The sequence below is a fragment of the Vipera ursinii genome, assembly GCF_947247035.1.
Source record: "Vipera ursinii genome assembly, chromosome: Z".
In the NCBI taxonomy this organism is placed as follows: domain Eukaryota; kingdom Metazoa; phylum Chordata; class Lepidosauria; order Squamata; family Viperidae; genus Vipera; species Vipera ursinii.
The window spans coordinates 1,731,195-1,748,188 of NC_139517.1; the positions used below are offsets into that span (position 1 = coordinate 1,731,195).

The 16,994-nt window shown below is 53.5% G+C and overlaps 1 protein-coding gene across 6 annotated transcripts in view; it reads right to left on the reverse strand.

The window, feature by feature from the left end:
* The window catches only part of KDM6B (lysine demethylase 6B), a 94,627-nt gene that overhangs the window by 52,203 nt on the left and 25,430 nt on the right, over nt 1–16,994 (reverse strand). For 5 of the 6 annotated variants that reach the window (XM_083377627.1, XM_083377622.1, XM_083377624.1 and 2 more), the window contains exon 2: nt 8,422–8,561. The gene's annotated coding sequence lies outside the window, so the exon portion shown is untranslated. Of the gene's footprint in view, nt 1–4,043; nt 4,321–8,421; nt 8,562–16,994 lie in introns of those variants that run through there. The other variant, XM_083377625.1, reaches the window with a different exon arrangement.

Here is a 16,994-nt window from a genome sequence, read left to right on the forward strand (position 1 = left end):
ACCCCGTAACACAACAGGCTGATTTGGCCAGGTCAGCAATTCTTCCGGGGCGGGCTGGTGTTGTTGGGTGGCGGGCTTCCCCCCACCCACGTTGCCAGGCTCAGCGTTTTGGGCGCTGGCCCTACGCAACTTCCTCCCCGCGGCCACTTCTCCGAAACAAGAAAAAGAAGAAGAAATTTTCAGCTCCAAGTTGTGCGGATTTACAAGAAAAAGGAACTTCGGAGGACGCAAACACGCAGAAACCGCAAAGGAAACAGCAATTCAGAAGCCTGGAGGGGTGGAGGGGGGGGTAAGTGTGTATACAAGCATTATGCTCTGGGGGTGGATGGGTGGAGGAAAGTTTTGCAAAATAAGTGGGAATACTTCCCGGTCATCTGTGCGAGCAAAAGTGCAAGCGTGCAAGGATAGGCGAGACGTGAATGCTGCGTTCTAGAATATAGGGAGTCCTCGCCTTAACGGCCGCAATTCAGCCTAAAAATTCTGGGGCTAAGCGAGGCGTTTGTTCAAGTAAGCTTCGGCCTGTTTTTTTTTGCCGCAGTCCTTAAGCGAATCCCTGCGATTCTTAAGCGAGTCGCAGGGACGTTAAGCGGATCTGGCTTCGCTGCTTGGAAGGTCGCAAGAGGGGATCACGGGACGCCCTCCAGGAGAGTGCCACCGTCATAAAGACGAGTCGGTTGGTTGCCAGGCGTCCGAATTTCGATCCCGCGCTGACGGGGGGCGCTGCCACGGACGCAAGCGGGAGAAACCGATCCTAAGGTGTGGTTGGTTTTTTTCCCCGGACCGTGGTAACTTCAAGCGGTTACCGCTGAAGCAACGGTTGTATGTCGAGGACCCGTTGTGTGGATGCGCGCGGCAGGCTTAGGGAGAAACTCACGGCAAAGTGGGAGGGAAAGTGGGATCGGCGGTAGCGTCTTCCAGGATGCAGAGCTCGGATTTGTCTTTTTTTAGAGGCAGTGGGGAGTGGGGAAGGGGGAGAGGCATAGGGCGCCTCTGGTGTGTAAGCGGGTGTGATTCACGCAGCACAAAGCAAGGTCTCCCCACACGCTTACCAGAATAGCTATGTCAGCATTGAGTCAGCGCCAGCAAGGACACCACCCCTTCTTCGTTTCCCCCCCCCAAAAAAAGGGCTGAATATAGGGGGAGGTAGGAGCATGGGGGGGCCGCCACCCCTCCCGGTTTTCCTGTTTTCACACCCAACTACGAGACCGCACACGCTCTCCCAGACGCGCGCGGGACAATCAACATCAGCCGGGAAAACGCACCGCCCGTTCAACACGCACACAGGGGTTGTTGTACGCTGCTGTCGTTGTCAAAGGCACAGCGGGGTTCTCGAAAGCCACCCACCTTGGTTGTCACGACACAATAAGCCCCCCCCCCGAGGAATGACCAATTTCACACACACACACACACACACACACACACACGCACGCACGCACAGAGTCAGATTCAAACAACCCCAGCCACTGCGCGCACAACATCCCTGCCCTTTGACTAACCCAACAACTTGGCACAACCCCTGAATGAGATTCCTGACGCCACACAAACAGCAATACGGACAGTCCTCGGCTTACAGCAGTTCACTTAGCGACCGTCGAAAGTTACAACGGCCCTGGGGGGAAAAGTGACTTAGGACTGTTTTTCACCCTTACGACCGTCGCCACATCACCCGTGATCATGGGATCAAAATTCAGACGCTTGGCAACAGACTCATATTTATGACGGCCGCAGTGTCCTGGAGTCATGTCATCATCTCTCTCTCTCTCTTTTTTTCTCTGTTTCTCTCTATTTCTCTTTTTTCCCCTCCCTCCCTCTCTCTCGCTCTCTCACTCTCTCTTTCTCTGTTTCTCTCTATCTCTCTTTTCCCCTCCCTCCCTCTCTATCACTCTCTCTTTCGCTCTCTCTCTCTCTTTCTCTGTTTCTCTCTATCTCTCTTTTTTCCCCTCCCTCCCTCTCTCTCACTCTCTAACTCTCTCTTTCGCTCTCTCTCTCTCTTTCTCTGTTTCTCTCTATCTCTCTTTTTTCCCCTCCCTCCCTCTCTCTCCCTCTCTAACTCTCTCTCTCTCTTTCACTCTCTCTCTCTCTCTATCTCTCTTTCTGTTTCTCTCTATCTCTCTTTTTCCCCTCCCTCCCTCTCTCTCCCTCTCTAACTCTCTCTCTCTCTTTCACTCTCTCTCTCTCTCTCTTTCTGTTTCTCTCTCTCTCTCTTTTTCCCCCTCCCTCCCTCTCTCTCCCTCTCTAACTCTCTCTCTCTCTCTCTTTCACTCTCTCTCTCTCTCTCTTTCTCTCTATCTCTCTTTTTTCCCTTCCCTCCCTCTCTCTCCCTCTCTAACTCTCTCTCTCTCTTTCACTCTCTCTCTCTCTCTCTCTTTCTCTCTCTGTCTCCCTACCTCTCCCCCCACACACACGCACGCACACACACACACACACTGTGCATGTGTGTGGGTGTGGGTGTTGTGAGGCGATAGGGAGAAGCAGAGAACATGATGCATGAAAGCTGACGGGTTGCACAGTGCGGTTGGGAGTTGTGTGACTGCCTCCTCCTCCTCCTCCTCCTTTCCAAGAAAGGTCAGCCTGACAAAACGCAACGCGCAACTCAGCCGATGTGCGTTTCAAGCAGGCGCAGGCCTCGCGCCAGGCAAAGGTCGGGAATTACAGCGCAGGAAAGCCCCTTCGCCAGGTTGATAGATCAAGCTCTGGGCTGGGGAATCCCCTCCTCGTTCTGCCCATTCTTCCCCCTTCTTCTCTCTCCATCGATATCAGAAAGAGAAACCGGACCCACAGCCTGAGCACAATTTTCTCTTGCTAAGCCAGACGGCTGTCGAGTCCCCGTTTTGCAACCTTCCTTGCCACCGTTGCTAAGTGAACCGCTGCAGTCGTTCAGCGAGTCAGGCTTCGCTGTCGGAAGGTCGCAAAAGGGGATCCCAGGATCCCAGGGCAGGGCGACTGTCATAAGGCCAAGCGTCTGAATTTTGGTCATGTGACCAGGGGGATGCTGCCAGGTCGTAAGTGTGAAAAAAAAGGTCGTAAATCCCCTTTTTCACTGCCACTGTCACTTCAAAACGTCATTAAGCGAATTGTTATAAGTCGAGAACTAGCTGTACGTTGGGGAGAAATTTACGTGTCCCAGTACAATAACTGAGCATCGATGTTCGCCCGGAGGCACCCAGAGGATAGTAATCTTAACACCACCGAAAGTCGACACAAGCCCGCCCCTCCAAGAGATGGGTGACAGTTCCCAGTATTCCCAACTATCCTGACGGGAAGAACGGGGAATTTGGGAATTGTGGTCTCAACAACACACCAGAAAGAGAACAGCAAGTTATCAAAAGCTGCCTCAAAGTTACAAAATAGTTCCAAAGTCCAAGATTTGGGGAGGCTGGGATGTGGGGGGGGGGGAGGAGAGAAGAGAATTACAGACACACAAACAGCTTCAACACAACACGGCCCAGGCACAAAGTTGACACTCTGCGGCCTTGGTCCGTTAACCACCGGCCGTGACCTCACAACCCCAAGAGGTGGACCTACAGCCCGCTCTGTGGGAATGTGCTGGTGAAGAGAATCACCCCTCTCCAGACCGTTCCGTATTGACAGCCACAACCTCTATAAACCACACACACACACACAAAAAAACATGTAGAGACCTGTCCATGTGCCCTTAGGTGAATCCTGCTCTCTTAACACGCAAAAAGTGTGGCCAACGGGTTAAGAACAACAACAACAAAAAAAAACAATGTCAGCACGCATGGGTCAAAGACATCAACCCACAATACCCGATCCAAATTGGTGACGGTCCAAGAGGATCCAACAGGGTGAGGCACTTGAACTGTGAGCCTCATTAAATTACAACACAACCGCACAAGTCTTCCGCGTACATGTGCCGTATAGGGAGGAAAGAAAGACAAGATCCTTGTACACAGACACACACTGAGACACAGACACACACAAACACACAGAGACACCCTCGCTCCCCTGCTCACACATCTCCCCCTCCACACAAACACACACACACACACACACACACACAGGCGGCAGAAAGGCCTTACCTCCTGGCACACAAAGGGTGGACGTGAGAGGCGTGGCGCTGTCACGTCGGTGAAGTGTCTCCGCCGGAGTGTTTACTAGTGCCCCGGTGCCTGGACTAATGTGCAACAGGGACATACTAGGAGAATGTCACTTGTAACTCCTTTCCGCTGGTGTGTGTCTTTCTCTCTCCTCCCTTCCCTTATCCTCCCCCCCTCCCAGGCCACCATGTGGGGTTCGGGGTTCCTGCCAAGTCAGTGGAGCATGTGTGTGGGGTAAATTCCGGCCACAAAGTGACTCAGCCACTTCCCTCCCCCGGAAAATTTGTCCCCGGTTTAAAGGGCTAGAATGACTTCATCAACCCCACATGTCTAGGTCCCTCCTCCGTCGCCACTTCTTCAAAAGCCCTGCCCTGCTAGGGAATCCCAGCCTGGTTTACTCCCGTGTGCGCCTCGGTGGCGCAGCGCTTGCTCAATCCTCACGAAGATTCCCAAGCCAAACCAAGAGCAGCAAGCACAAACTTCACGCGACGGAGACTGCCGTGCCGTGGCGTAACTAGAGGCCCCGATAGTCTAGGTTTGAATGCACGAGAGGGATCCAGGTGGTACAGGTAGTCCTCGACTTATGACCACAATGGAGCCCAAAGGTTCTGTCGCTAAGCGAGGGCGGCGGTTTTGTTAAGCAGGCGTTGACCCCATCTGACGACCTCTCTTGCCGCAGTTGTAAAGTTAGTCGCACGGTTGCTAAAGGTCGCAAAAGGGGATCACGTCTCACACACACACACACACACACACACACACACACACACACTCGGGACATTGCAGCCGTCACAAATACAAGTCAGTTGCCAAGCCTCTGGATTTCGATCCCGTGACCAGAGAAATGCTGAAAGGGTCATAAATGCGAAAAACTAATCTTAGGTTGTTTTTTGTCCTGTGGTATTGTAATTTCAAATGCTCACTAAACAAACTGTTGTAAGTTGAGGATCACCTGTACGCAACTGGCGTGTTTTCTTGGTGGAGCGTTCCATGCGCGCGTGTGAAAAGGACAACCACCGAGGCACGCTCAGTAAACGCACAACTGCACACACACGCTACTAGACCAAGCCTGGGATCCAAGGACAACGAAGACAAACACGCCAGCAATGTCACACCGCACATACCACCAAAAGGTCATTTACTGCCGTGCCCCTGTACACGGTCTACATGGGCCTACACCCCATCATGGCACAACCGTGGAAGAGTCCCTCCTGTTCCATCACACGCCTTCAAGCGGGCTGATGGCAAAAGATGCCGGCTCCTGTCCTTCTCTGCCATGTCCCGAAGGAGCAGCCACGGAACAAGAACCGGCATCTTTTGTGTCGCGCGAACCCCCGTCTTCTCCACGCCAGCCCGCCATTCCCCGCCCCTCCAGGTGCCAAGCAGGGCAAGGAAACGGCGGAAGCATTGCCAAAGCAACCGTTAAACAATTGTAAGGAAAGGGGGGGGAATAAAAGAACTTGGCCGTGCCAGCAAAGTACACCAGGATTGTGCCAGCTCCTGTCGGCGCTGCGGCAGCAGCCCGTGCTCACGTCATCAGATCTGTAACCGTTTCCCTGCTGGATCCGGAGAGATTCTCGGGGCAGCTTCAGCCTGCCTGCCAGCCTGGAGAAAATGTGCTTCAGGCACCATAACTGCGCACCGAAGAAAACCAAAGTGGCCAGGGTGTGCGTGTGTACACAAGAATCCCTGCTTGCTCAGCCTCACAGAAGGCAAACAAACTGGGTACAGAGTTCCACTTTTCACGGTGTGTCTAGAGGACTTGCGCGACCAACCTCTCCCAGCTACGACAACGATACAAATGTCCACCACTTTGTGGTTCGCAAGCCTGCGCGGAGAGAGAGCGCCCCCGCAGGGGCACTTTCCTGTCTGGCACTTTAGGACTACATCTCCCATCATTTGACCCCCCCCCAGCACTTGTGCAGGGGATAGCTGGATTAGGGATAGCTGATCAAGACGCTACGGTACCGTACAGGTAGTCCTCGACATACGGGCGCGATTGAGCCCAAACTTTCTGTTGTTAAGCCAGACAGCCGTTAAATGGGTTTTGCTCCATTTTTATGATCTTTCCGGCTGCAGGGAATCACTCCAACTGTTCATAACCTGGTCCCCCATGGACTTTGCTCTTCAGAGAGTCGCAAGAGAGGATCGCCTGACCCCAGGGCACCGCAACCGTCATAAATATGAGTCCGTCACCAAGTGTCTGAACTTCAACCACACGGCCACGGGGAGGCGGCCACGGGCGCCAAGGGTGAAAAAAAATGGTCCTGAATCCCTTTTGTGTCACTTCAAACGGTCGCTAAGTGAACCGCTGCAAGTCAAGGACTACCTGTAAAAAAAGAGAAGAGGTGCGTGCGCACTCCAAGAGGACAGAGAAACACGTGTACACGCATCTTTTCGGTCGGGGTTTTTTTCCCCCCATGTTTACAATGTCCAAAGGGGGTCACCCTCATTCCGGGAACCCTCCAGACAGAGCAACAGGGGCAGGATACAGACACGAATCCTCACCCGTACTCTGGCCATCTTTTGATCGTCGCGCATTGCAAAAGGAGCACGTGCGCCGAGGTCGCACTTCCCAGGAGGCTTTTGGGTAAAAAAAAAACAAAAAAAAACAGGCACCCCGGAGAAACTGGGACATTTGTCTGGGGGCCCGGCTTGAGAGGTAAGGCAAAATAAGGCAGCAGGCGGTGTGTGTGTGTGTGTGTGTGAATTGTTTGTTCTCTCCAACAAGGAGCCATTTAAGGTCACAACGGCTGCTTGGGGAAGCATTTGAGTGAGTCACTGGCTCACTCCGGCATATTCCGTCCTCCTCCTCCTCCTCCTCCTCCTCCTCCTCCCTGCAGCCCTTACGTAGTGGATCCTCCCTCCCACCCACCCACCAGCCCCAGCTGCTTCTCTGGCCATGCGCCAGAGGGCGGAGACAGCATGGAGTCCACTGCCGGCCCTCAGGCAGCGGTTGCGAGGGGTGGGACGAGGAACCGAGCAGCTGCGAGCCTGCCTTTGTGCAAGACGCATTGGGGGGGGAGGAGAAAAAGAGAGAGAGAGAGAGAGAGAGAGAGAGAGAGCGCATGGTTTTGATGTGCAGGGAAAGTGCAAACATCCACACGGCGATGTACCCAACCGAGGTTCCTACCCACAGAAGGCAACACCAAAACAAAAAAAGCCGCCGGTTCTGCTACCAGGTTAAGCAACTCATGTGCGCCGAGCGGTCCTTATTTCACCATTTCCATGTTGCAAAAAAATGAATCTTGTTTGTCAGCGGGTCGCCGGGAAAAACCCATTCTGCTATTGACTTTCTCGCGTTGCGTCAGGTTCCTCTCCCCTGCCAACAGCTGGACGGAGCGCGCAACTAACTCGGCGTTATCCTCCAGGCCAAACTTTTACGGGGTTGGTGGGGGGAGCCACAATTGGGAGCAGAATTTCCGTGGCTAAGCGAGGCGATGGTTAAGCGAGTCGCACCACATTTTTTTTTTGGTACCTTTTTTTTGCCACGCTTGTTAAAAGAGAATTGGGTGGGGGTTAAGCGAATTTGGCGAATTTGGCTTCCCCCGTTGACTTTGCTCATCCGAAGCTGGCTAATAATAATAATAAAGTTGGAAGGGACCTTGGAGGTCATCTAGTCCAACCCCCTGCTCAGGCAGGAAACCCTATACCATTTCGGACAAATGGCTGTGAAGGTTTGCAAAGGAGGTCCAGAAGACCCTGCGACATGCCGGTGTGCCAAGCGCCTCAATTTTGATCTCGTAACTGTGGAGATGTGGCGACGGTCGTAAGTGTGAGGACCGGTTGTGAGCCACATTTTCAAGGCCACGGTCACATTGAACCATGTGCTAAACGAGTGGGCGTGAGTCGAGGACTAACTTCCAGCCACAGAAGGCATTTCGGCGGGCAGCACATATTACGCATCCTCAACTGAGATAGTGACCGTTCCGAACTTACAACGGCATCGGAAAAAGTGACCGAGGACCGTTTTTCACTCTTACGACCATCGCAGCATCCCCCCGAGTCACACGATCAAAGTTTAGACCCTTGGCGACTGACTCGCATTTATGACGGTCGCAGTGTCTCCCGGGGGTCAGGCGATCCCCTTTTGCGACCTTCTGACGAGCAAAGTCTGTGGGGGGGGGAAATCCGGATTGACACAACAACACTGTTACTCACTTAACGACTGGGCCGGGAAAGTCAAATGGGGCAAAACCCCCTTCGCCTATGTTGCGCTTAGCGACGGCCATTTCAGGCTCGCTTTTGGACGCAAACTCAAGAACTGCCAACAACGCGACGTGCAAGTGGGAAACGCACACGGAACGAGGCGGCGACTCCGCGCGTGGGTGTGTGTGTGTGTGTGTCTGCTTGGGCCACTCACCAGAGGAGGAACATGCTCTCCTCGCCGCTCTCTCATGGGCTGGGGTTCCCCCCACACCGGGCCCATGCGCCGTCTCGGGCCACGAGGTGTGGCTGCTGGGGGGGTGCGGCTACTCTCCCGCCATGGTGCGGACCCCAACTCTGTAGGAAAAGAAGAAAGCAAGCGTTAGGCAGAGTGGTGGCGAAGCTACGGCACACGTGCCGGAAGCGGCCCTCGGAGCCCTCTCTGTGGGCACGGGCGCCCTCACCTCCCACCTCCCCCCGCTGCCCCAACAGCAGCGCCCCCTGGAGGAGAGTCGCCCCGGAGCGCAGCCTGCACAGTGGCACAACCAAGGACACGGCAGCCGGGCAGCGGGCACAAGACATGCCCACACGCCCCGTCGTCGTGGTTGAGGCTGTGGGTCGTGGGCGGAAGGCGTGGCTGTCACGGCGCTGCTGGGCCACCTGGGTGACCTGTGGTGGGCCACGGAGGTGGTGGGTGGCCTTGCGGGCAGGGCAGGGCAGGAGCGCAGCAGGGACAGGGTGCCGGTTTTGGGACACTGTTGCTAAAAGGTTCACCGTCACTGCGTTAGGGGGTTTGTTCCAAGGAGGTTTACCCGTGGCCCCCCATGTCCAATTTCCACTGCCCCAGGGTAAGCCACTGATTTATGTTCACCTCTGTCCCTCCCGAGACAGCCGTGTCCCTCTGTTCCCTCCCACACACGTGGCGTTCCACATTCCTTAGCACACATACGCTGCCGGTTCAGCCACGCTGCCGATTCGCAAAAAACAAAAAAACCCACCGCCGTCTCCCTGCTAAAAGTGGCACTGCGACCCCCAGGAGAAAAGGAGTGTGTGTGTGTGGGGGGGGGAGGGGTGTTTCCCGGCATGGCTACAGATAGTCCTCAACTGGAGCCCGAGATTTACGTCGCTAACCGAGTCCTTTGTTCCATGAGTTTGGCCCCGTTTTACCAGCTTTCTTGCCACAGTTGTTACGTTAGTGACACGATTTTCAAGGGCACCCGGCTTCCCACCGCCACCCCCCCCCGTGGACTTTGCTCATCCAAAGGTTGCCAAAGGGGATCACGGGACCCCGGGAAACGGCGACCGTCATAAATAGGAGTCAGTTGCCGAGCGTCCGAATTTTGCCCACGTGACCACAGGGAGGCCACGACGGTCGTAAGTGTGAGAAATAGTCATAATTCACTTTTATCGGTGCCACTGTAACTTTGACCCGTCTGTCAAGCGAAAATCAAGGGTGAGGCCCGAGTCACTTAGCAAACGTGTGGCCAACTTAACGGCGGTTCCCGCAACAACCCTGGAAAACAGGTTGCAAAATCGGGTGTGGGGTGTGTGGGGGAAGCTCCCTTATCCGCTGGTCCTGCTTAGCCACGGTTTGGGCTGAACTGCTGTCGCAAGTCGAGGACTAACTATACAAGCCGGTTTGTCCCTTTGCGCTGCTAAGTGGTGGCCAGGCCAGAGTGGACGGCATGCCGTGATCCAGCCAGGGGACTCCATAACCCAGCCTTCCCTCTTCCCTTGCACCAATGTTGGGCCTGATGCCGAGAGAATAAGGGAAGGCCGCGAGGCTTTCTAACATCTTTCAACGTGGTTCAACCTGTCTCAAGTGGTTCCCCCTCTGGGCAAAACCAGCTCGCAAATCAACACACCCAAGCAACCTCAGTGACCTCTCCTCTCCCCTGTCCCGAACCTGCTTAGTCACACAAGTCTCACAACATGGGCCGGGGGTGGGGGTGGGGTTAGGGGGGTAGGGAGCAGATTACAAAACACGGGCCCCAGCCCGATGGCACCATGCGTCAGACATCAGGACGCAAGTACGACGGCCTAGGGCAGCCGCCGGGATGGCGCGACGTATATCTTGCCGTTTCTGTATCGCCTTCGTGTTCTGTACTGCACAACCCCAGGGGTGAACGCAACTGGACAGGGTTTCGTGGCTAAGACTTTGGGGTGAGCCAGGACATAATGGCCACAGTTAAGGGGGTGTGGGGGTGTCCTGCAGGGAGGGGTTCATGAAACTCAATAGAACAGAATATTTGTAGCTCAGGGCTGAACGATGGGAGTCCCTGGTGGTCTCCTGAGTCTGGCGGTTTCCTTACAGACGTTTCGTAACCCGAGTAGGGAACGCGATCAGTACGAGGAAGGAATGGTTTTTGGGAGGGGGAGGAGGAGGAAGAGGAGAAGAAGGAGGAGGAAGAGGAGGTGAAGGAGGAGTGGGAAGGAGGAGGATGGGGGGAGGCCTGGCGCTCTCTGAAGGGAGCGGGGTTTGCAAGGAGGAGGAGGAGGAGGAGGAGGGATCCTTGGTGTTCCCTGAGTTTGGTTGCTTCCTTGCAGACCTTTCATGACCCAAGTAGGTACATCATCAGCACTACACAGGACAGCAGTTGACTTTCGGGAGTTTGCAAACGCCCCCCACCCCCCACCAGCCCTGATGAGGTTCCCTAGTTGGGTCGCGAAACGTCCGCAAGAAAAAAAATACCAAGCTTCAAGAGCACCGGGGGACCTGCAGTACGTCAAGAGGTTGGCCACAAGCAGGGCTTTTTTTTGTCATAGAACGCTCAGAACGGCGTTCCGGCACCTTTTTTTGGATGGAACCTTGTAGGGTAGGCAAGGCGGGTTGTATGACGTGTGTGAGTTCCGGCAACTTTTTCTTTTACAAAAAAAGCACTGGCCACAAGAATGGAAGCTCCTTTTTTATAATTAGCTTCGCACACCGACGCGGGGAACCCCCGTGTTCTCGCTCATTTTAGAGACTCCTTCGGCCTCTAAAAGAGGGAGCAAGCCGGGTGGCCCAGAGGCGAGTCTTGCACCCGGGGCCCACAAAGGAGACCTTCAACCAGGAAATGAGGCGTAGCAGATGACATCTCTAGCCTGGCCAGAAGAAAGGCTGTCCTGTGCCCAGACAATGAACACAGCCCGGCCTCGTGGCGTAAGCATCCCCGCAGTGCCGCCCACGAGCGGAAGGGAGATCCTGTGTCTCTGTGTGGGAGGTCGAGTTCGCGTCCTGCGTGCGTCACCTACCGTGAACGGCGTGCCGCACCGCCGCATGACCGTACGTGCCCTGCACACATCACCTACCGCGTACCGTGTACTGCATGTACTGCACGAAACACGGAGCCAGGCGAGCGCCACGAAAACACAGGCTCCCTACGCCACACCCCTGCGACGCAAATCAGCCTACGGGATTGTCTTCCAACGGTACACTGCCCCGCCGGAACCGACTACCACGCACGGATGTTTGGCGGGGGTGGGAAACAAGGTCCTCGACATACGACCCCACCCCCACGATTGAATCCGAAGTGTCCGTGGCTAAGCGAGGTAGCCGCGAAGTAAACTTTGGCCCCATTCGACAAATCTTCTGGCCGTGGCTGTTAAGCGAATCGGGGCAGTTGTTCAGTTAGGCGACGCGGTGGTTAAGTGGCTTTTCTCACAAGGCCGCAAAAGGGGATCAGTTGACCCTGGGACACTGCGACCGTCATAAACGTGAGGCAGTTGTCAAATGTCGAATTTGGATCAGATTGACCGGGCGCCTGCTGCAAAGGTTATGTGAAATTCGGTCCTCGGTCACTTTTTTCCCCCGGTGCTGCTGTAACGTCAAACGGTCACTAAACAAGTCGCCATAAGTCGAGGACTATCTGCACTCGTTTAAATAAATATAAAATCACCGGCCAAAGAGCTTGGGGCTGGGGTAATTACAAACCAGCGAGGAGCGTCTCGCGTCCGTTGAAAGAAAACTTTGAAGCTCTTTGAAGAGAAACCTGAACAGCCCTTGGTCCGAAACGGCGCAGGCTTTCCTGCTTGAGCAGGGGGTTGGGCTAGAGGACCTCGCAGGTCCCTTCCAGCTCTTGTTCTGCTGTGAAGTGGAGAACTTAATCCAATTAAATATCTATTTTGATCTTGTACTTCACCTTGGCCTTTGAACAGGTCGCAAGCCGTAGCGAGGAGCAGCTTCCGAAGCACTCCGAAAGGGGGGGGGTTCCTCCCAGGGAGCCCCCTACCCTTTTAGGAAAACCTAACCTATTTCACCCCCCCCACCCCCACCCCCAAAAAACAACCTAACCCTGGGATGCTTTTTAGCACTTCCAAGCATAAGCTTCGGGACAGGGTGGATGGGGGAAATCTCCGGCGCATGGATGCTGCAATGCTGCAGCTGCCCTCTTTGCCCGATGATGCAACCCAGCGCAATCGGCTGCGTCTCATGATGTAACCGCTTCCAGAGGTGGCCAAGCAGCTGGTTGGGCCCAGGGGTCTCTGGGCGGTATTTCGAGACTAACCCCTGAGGATGGCGCACAGCCGCCTGTTCTAACCGGGATGACTGCTTAAGAGAGACTCTCCGCCATCCAGGTCGCCGTTGCCCCGAAGGTGCTTTTTCAGGAGGCAACTGGACCGTCTCGTCTTTTTCTTTGAAAGGCTTTCTTTTCCTCCGTTTGTTATTCTCCGAGTGGCCTCAACGGCTCTCTAAAAGAAGGCAAATGACCAGCCAAAGTATAAATCCTTTCATTCCCCGCCATCCAGTCGAAGCTCCTGGGACGAGAAGCGAAACCTCTTCAAAGAAAAACAAAGAAGTCCAGTTGCCTTCTGAAAAAGCACCTTTGGGACAAACCTCCAAGTGGCCTCAACGGCTCTCTAAAAAATGCAAAGGACCGGCTATCTGCAAGAAGTATAAATCCTTCCCTTCCCCAGCATCCAGTCAGAACCTGAGGAAGCTTCTGAGATGAGAAGGGAAACGTCTTCAAAGATTAATTCTCTCTTCGTTTAGTTTAGCACTTGGGGGGTGTTGGGGGGGCAGTCAGCTCAGTATTGCTAGTCCTCGACTTACAAACATTCGGTGACCATTCTAGGTTATGACACTGGGGAAAAAAACCCAACTAATACTCAGGTTTCATACTTACAACCGTTACACCATCCTCATGGTCACCTGATCAAAATTCAGATGACTGGCAACTGGCCGGTACTTGTGACGGTTGCAGCGTCCTGGGGGGTGTCACATGATTTTTCCCCCCTTTAACGACCTTCTGACAAGCAAAGTCAAGGGGGCCGCCGGATTCACTGAACAGCGGCGTGACTCACTTAACAACGGTGGGGGTTCCCTTCACAACCGTGGCCAGCAAGGTCGTAAAATGGGGCGAAACTCAGGAGTTAGGACCGGTCCTTGCAATTACGACAGCCACGGGTTCAAAGGCTGCAGCATCCTCACCCCTCCCCCTCATCACATGATCGCCCTTTGCTACCTTCCGACAAGCAAAGTCAGGGGATGGAGGGGGGGGGAGAAGCTGGATTCACTTGAGGACCCGTGATTTGCTGATCAACTGCAGGAATCCATTTAGCAATCATGGCGAAATAAAAAAGCTAGTTAAGATCGGGTGCAACTAGCTTCACGACCGCCCTGCTTAGCAACAGAAATTGTGGTTGTAAATCGAGGACTGCAAGAATCTGCAGACAATCTGAGGCAATAAATACAGTTGCTAAGGCTGTGCTTCTCCACCTTGGCCCCTTGAAGATGGGTGGACTTCAACTCCCAGAATTCCACAGGCAGCATGCTTTCAAATGGGTAGATTTGGGGGGAATTCTGGGAGCTGAAGTCCACCCACCTTAAAGCAGCCTGGCTGGGGAATTCTGGGAATTGAAGTCCACAAGTCATAAAAGGGCTAAGTGTGAAGACCCCTGCGAATGCTGGCTGGGGAATTCTGGGAGTCAAAGCCCACCCACTTTAAAGCATGGATGGCTGGGGCATTCTGGGAGTCAAAGCCCACCCACCTTAAAGCATGGATGGCTGGGGAATTCTGGGGATTGTCCACAAGTCATAAAAGGGCCAAGTTTGAAGATAAGTTGAAGTCCACTTAACTTAAAGCACTCTGGCTGGGGAATTCTGGGAGCTGGTCTACCTACCTTAAAGCATGGATGGCTAGGGAATTCTGGGAGTCAAAGCCCACCCACTCTAAAGCAGGCTGGCTGGGGCATTCTGGGAGTCAAAGCCCTAAGATGTCCCTAGCAGAGGGAAAAAAGAACTTTTCGGGGGGGGGGTGGGCTTGCCTGTCACCCACTCAGCTGTAGTAGCAGGCGCTTCCTCTACGCTGACTTGCAGTCTCCCGGTTCAAGCGTGCGACACGCATGGTTTCGCTTTGGGCACCACGGAGCCCGGGACGGGTGCTATTCAAGTCTGTCTAGTTTTTCCTGTCTCTCTCCCTCTCCGCACGGGGAAAATGGCACTCTGGAGGACGAGGAGGATCTCCGGGGAGTCCTCAACTTATGACCATCACTGAACCCAACATTTCTGCCGCTAAGGGAAACGTCGGTCAAGCGAATCTGCCTCGTTTTGCGAACTTTTGCTGACCCTAACCCTGATTTTCCCCACCGGCTTTGCTCCTAAGGAGGTCGCAAAAAGGGGATCACGCGAATCCGGGCCGCTGCGACTGTCATAAGTGCAAGTCGGCGGTGCCAAGCGTCTGAATTTTGGTCGCGTGACCCCGGGGAGGCTGCAGCGGTCGTTAAGTGTGGAAATACTTAAATCCCAAGTCATTTTTCTCACTGCCGGTTTTAACTTTGAACGGTCCCTAAACGAACGGTTGTAAGTTGGAGGACCACTGCTCTGTGGCCACTCCCCTTCCTGGTTGCAGGTAAGAAACCCAACCCCCCCCCTGCAACCTAAATGCAGATCTCCAGCTAGCCCCACATCCTGGGAACTTCCGTTAATTCCCACAGCATGGCAAAGTCAGCCTGAAGTCCCATTGCAAAATTGAATTCTCTCCCCTTTCCCTGCCTTTAGCATCACAAACGCACCGATTGTCGTCATCTATCCAAGCGCACAGCAACAACACACCCACACGGCCTCGTCAGAGCTGGGGCTCTTGAGATGGGCTGAATTCAAATCCCCACTGGAAACTGGCCATGGAGCCGGGAACGTGCATTCAAACGAGCAGGACGACCTGTATCTAGCTAGCACAGTCCTTCTCACAACTGGCCGCTTTGGAATAGAATAGAATAGAATAGAGCAGGAAGGGACCTCGGAGGTCTTCTAGTCCAGCTCCCTGCTCAAGCAGAAAACCCTATTATCATTTCAACTAATCAATCCATGAATCAATCAGAATAGAGCTGGAAGGGTCCTCGGAGGTCTTCTAGTCTAGCCCCTTGCTCAAGCAGAAAACCCTATTATCATTTCAACTAATCAATCAATGAATCAATCAAGCTGGAAGGGACCTTGGAGGTCATCTAGCCCAACCCCCTGCTCAGGCAGGAAACCCTATATACCATTTCAGACAAATGGCTGTCCAGTCTCTTCTTAAAAACTTCCAGTGTTGGAGGATTCACTGCTTCTGGAGGCAGGTTGTTAATAATAATAATAAAGTTGGAAGGGACCTTGGAGGTCTTCTAGTCTGACCCCCTGCTCAGGCTGGAAACCCTAGACCATTTCAGACAAATGGCTGTCCACTCTCTTCTTAAAAACCTACAACTTCTGCAGTCAGGTTGTTAGTAAAGTTGGAAGGGACCTTGGAGGTCATCTAGCCCAACCCCCTGCTCAGGCAGGAAACCCTACACCATTCCAGACAAATGGCTGTCCAGTCTCTTCTTAAAAACTTCCAGTGTTGGAGCATCCACAACTTCTGGTGGCAAGCAGTTCCACGGGTTAATTGTCCTCGCTGTCAGGAAGTTCCTCCTCAGTTCTAGGTTGCTTCTCTCCTTGATGAGTTTCCATCCGTTGCTTCTTCTCCTGCCAGGCTGGGGAATTCTGGGAGTTGAAGTCCACCCATCTTCAGGTAGCCAAGGTTGGGAAACACTAGTCTGGCATTTACTACAGGCTGTCCTCAACTTACAACAGTTCGCTTAGTAACCGCTCCAAGTTACAAAAGCACTGGAAAAAGTGACTTACAACCATTTTTCGGAGCACCTCCATGGTCACGTGTTCAAAATTCAGAGGCTTGGCGACTGACTCGTGTTTATGATGGACGCAGCATCCCCGGGGACACCCGATCCCCTTTTACGACCTCCTGATAAGCAAAATCACGGGGGGAAGCCGGATTCACTTAACAACCATTTTACTAACTTAGTAACTGCAGTGATTCACTTAACAATTGTGGCAAGCAAGGCCGTAAATTGGGGCAAAGGTTCACTTATCAAATGTCTCGCTTAGCGACAGAAATTTTGCGGTCATACATCGAGGACTACCGGTGTTTCTCCCCTTTCGCTTAGCACAGTTATCCGATTTCATTTAAGGGCGCAAGCAATATATTCTCAGATAATCCTCCATTTACAATCATTCGTTTAGCGACCGTCCAAACTTACTGTAGCACTGGGGAAAAAAGCAATTCACGATCAATCCTCGCATTTACGACCGCACGGTCATGTGATCAAAATTTAGTTGCTCGACAACTAGCGTGTATTTATGCCATCTGCAGGAACCTCATGATTTGCGACCTTCCCAGCCAGCTTCCGCCATAGTTCATTTCGCAATCGCCATTATTCGCTTAAACAACCGTGGCAAAAAAGAGGGGATCACATTGAGCGCGTTTCACTTAACGACCGCCGGAAATTCTGCTCCAAATTCTAGGCGTAAATTGAGGACGGCCCATTTATCCGAAC